Source organism: Elephantulus edwardii, unplaced genomic scaffold (assembly GCF_000299155.1).
Source record: "Elephantulus edwardii isolate Elephantulus edwardi_28Jun2011 unplaced genomic scaffold, EleEdw1.0 scaffold00003, whole genome shotgun sequence".
NCBI classification, from domain to species: domain Eukaryota; kingdom Metazoa; phylum Chordata; class Mammalia; order Macroscelidea; family Macroscelididae; genus Elephantulus; species Elephantulus edwardii.
The window spans coordinates 36,943,804-36,947,328 of NW_006399753.1; the positions used below are offsets into that span (position 1 = coordinate 36,943,804).

General features: G+C 45.5%; 1 pseudogene across 1 annotated transcript in view; it reads left to right on the top strand.

Moving 5' to 3' along the window:
• Positions 1–1,636: 1,636 nt before the first annotated feature.
• The window catches only part of LOC102855392, a 219,830-nt pseudogene continuing 217,941 nt past the window's right edge, over positions 1,637–3,525 (top strand). The window contains exon 1 of the transcript XR_438822.1: positions 1,637–3,522. The product of XR_438822.1 is annotated as a heat shock protein HSP 90-alpha-like (transcript). The remainder of the gene's footprint in view (positions 3,523–3,525) is intronic.

A 3,525-nucleotide genomic window follows, 5' to 3' on the forward strand; every position in this document is an offset into this window, starting at 1 on the left:
CCTGATGGCTCTGGGCGCTAACTTTCACCAGTGGCTACGGATGAAGTCACAGGCGATTTTCAGCCAGCGCCGGCAATTATCTTTGTATTTCTACAGTAATGGTCTCATATATATTTGTCCTTAAGGGACTGAGTTTGTTCACTTAGCGTAATGCTCTCCAGTCCCTCCCAAGTTATGTAGTAATTTTCTAAATCACTGCTCCTGCATGCTGTGTAATATTCCATTGTGTGAATGTACCACAGTTTCTCAATCCCTTTTATTGTGATTGAACATTTGGGCTGTTTCCATATTCTTGTGATGGTGAATAATGCTGCTATGAACATTGTTGTACAAATGTTCATCTGTGTCTCAGTATTAATATTCTAAGGGTATATTCCAAGCAGTGGAATAGCTGTCATGTGGAATTTCTATGTTGAGCTTTTTGAGGAAGTACCAAACTGCCTTCGTAGTGGTTGTACCATTTTACAATCCTATCAACAATGTATGAGAGTTTCCGTCTCACCACGTCCTCTCCAACATTTATTGTTTGCTGTCCTGTTAAACTTTTGTCTCTACTGCTGAGGTAAGATGGTATTTCTTTGTAGTTTTGATTTGCATCTCTCTTATTGCCACTGATTTTGAGAATTTCTTCATGTGTCTGTTGGCCATTTTAATATCTTCCTCTGTGAAAATTCTTTTCGTGTCTTTTGTGCATTTTGTAATTGTGTTATCGGTCTTTTCCTTCTGGAGGCCCTGTAAGATTCTGTAAAATTTTGTTATATGACCCTTGTCTGACATGATATTTACCAAAGGTGTTTTTCCAGTCGGTAGGCTTTTCTTTTCACCTTGTTGGGAAAGTCATTGATGTGCATGGGGATTTAATCTTATTTGTTAGCCTTTTTATGCCATGCACTAAGCCTTCTATGCTTGGTCTAACTTTGTCTCTTGTGATATTTATGATTTGGGGCTTTACCCCTAGGTAAATCACCTGGCATTGATTTTTATTTATGGTGAGAGGTGTGCATCCTGCTTCAGCTTTCTGCAGGTTGCTGTCCGGTTTTGCCAGCACCATTTGTTGAAGAGGTTGTCATTTCCCCATTTGAGAGGTTTTTTTTCCCCTGTCAGATATCTCTTGGCCATAGATAGATGGATTAATTTCAGGGTTCTCGATTCTGGTCTTTGTGCTTGTCATTGTACCAGTGCCATGCTGTTTTGGTTATTACAACTGTGTAGTAGCTTTGAGATCAGGGAGTGTCTCTCACTTCATTTTTGTTTTTCAGAAGTGTGTTTGTTCTTTATTTCTTTTTTTTTAGTTAGAGGTTTCTTTCCTCTCTAAATAAACTTGTCAATTACCTTTTCTATCTCTTTGAAATATTAATTTGGTCTATGTATTGAGATTCCATTAAACTTTTCAATTGCTTATGATAGGATTGCCATTTTCACAATATTGAATCTTCCTATCCATGAACAAGGAACATTTTCCCACTCATATAGATCTTTTAGTGTTTCTTGTAGAAGTATTTTGTATGAACAGGGAAAGATCCGTTTTGAAAAACAACATATACAAATTTTAAGAACTTTGTATGTAAGCCAGTAAACATAAAACAATTTTAGGCTGCTGCTGCTGAACTGCGGAGCCCGTGGTCCTGTCGCCAAGATGCCGGAGGAGACGCAGCCCCGCGACCAGCCGATGGAGGAGGAGGTGGAGACGTTCGCCTTCCAGGCCGAGATCGCGCAGCTCATGTCGCTGATCATCAACACCTTCTACTCGAACAGAGAGATCTTCCTGCGGGAGCTCATCTCCAACTCCTCGGACGGACGCGCTCGACAAGATCCGCTACAAGAGCATGACGGACCCCAGCAAGCTGGACTCGGGCAAGGAGCTGCACATCAACCTGATCCCCAACAAGCAGGACTGCACGCTGACCATCGTGGACACAGGCATCGGCATGATCAAGGCCGACCTGATCAACAACCTGGGCACCATCGCCAAGTCGGGCACCAAGGCCTTCATGGAAGCACTGCAGGCCGGGGCCGACATCTCCATGATCGGGCAGTTCGGTGTGGGCTTCTACTTGGCCTACCTGGTCGCTGAGAAGGTGACTGTGATCACCAAGCACAACGACGACGAGCAGTACGCCTGGGAGTCCTCTGCCAGCGGCTCCTTCACCGTCAGGACCGACACAGGTGAACCTATGGGTCGTGGAACAAAGGTTATTCTGCATCTGAAGGAGGACCAGACTGAGTACTTGGAGGAAAGGAGAATGAAGGATATTGTGAAGAAGCACTCTCAGTTTATCGGCTATCCGATTACTCTGTTTGTGGAGAAAGAGCGAGACAAAGAAGTGAGTGATGACGAGGCTGAGGAGAAGGAAGATAAAGAGGAGGAAAAAGAGAAGGAAGAGAAGGAGGCCGACGACAAGCCCGAGATCGAGGATGTGGGTTCAGATGAGGAGGAGGAGGAGAAGAAGGACGACGGGGACAAGAAGAAGAAGGAGAAGATCAAGGAGAAGTACATCGACCAGGAGGTGCTCAACAAAACCAAGCCGATCTGGACCAGGAATCCCGACGTCATCACCAACGAAGAGTATGGCGAGTTCTACAAGAGCTTGACCAACGACTGGGAAGACCACCTGGCTGTCAAGCATTTCTCCGTTGAAGGGCAGTTAGAGTTCCGCGCCCTTCTCTTTGTCCCGCGACGGGCTCCCTTTGACCTATTTGAAAACAGGAAGAAGAAGAACAACATTAAGCTGTACGCCCGCAGGGTTTTCATCATGGATAACTGTGAGGAGCTGATCCCAGAGTACCTCAATTTCATCAGAGGCATGGTGGATTCTGAGGATCTTTCGCTGAATATTTCCCGTGAGATGTTGCAGTAGAGCAAAATTTTGAAAGTTATCAGGAAGAATTTGGTGAAGAAGTGCCTGGAGCTCTTCACTGAACTGGCAGAGGACAAGGAGAACTACAAAAAGTTTTATGAGCAGTTCTCCAAGAACATTAAGCTTGGAATACATGAAGATTCCCAAAACCGGAAGAAGCTTTCAGAGCTGTTGAGATACTACACGTCTGCCTCTGGTGATGAGATGGTGGCCCTCAAGAACTACTGCACCCAGATAAAGGAGAACCAGAAGCACATCTACTACATCACTGGTGAAACCAAGGACCAGGTGGCCAACTCTGCTTTCGTGGAGCGCCTGCGGAAGCACGGCCTGGAGGCCCATCGATGGAGTACTGTGTGCAGCAGCTCAAGGAATTTGAGGGGAAGACTTTAGTATCAGTCACCAAAGAGGGCTTGGAGCTTCCTGAAGATGAGGAAGAGAAGAAGAAGCAGGAGGAGAAGAAAACCAAGTTTGAAAACCTCTGCAAAATTATGAAAGACATCTTGGAGAAAAAAGTTGAAAAGGTGGTGGTGTCCAACCGCCTGGTCACATCTCCATGCTGCATTGTCACCAGCACATACGGCTGGACGGCAAACATGGAGCGAATCATGAAGGCGCAGGCCCTGAGGGACAACTCGACCATGGGCTACATGGCGGCCAAGAAGCA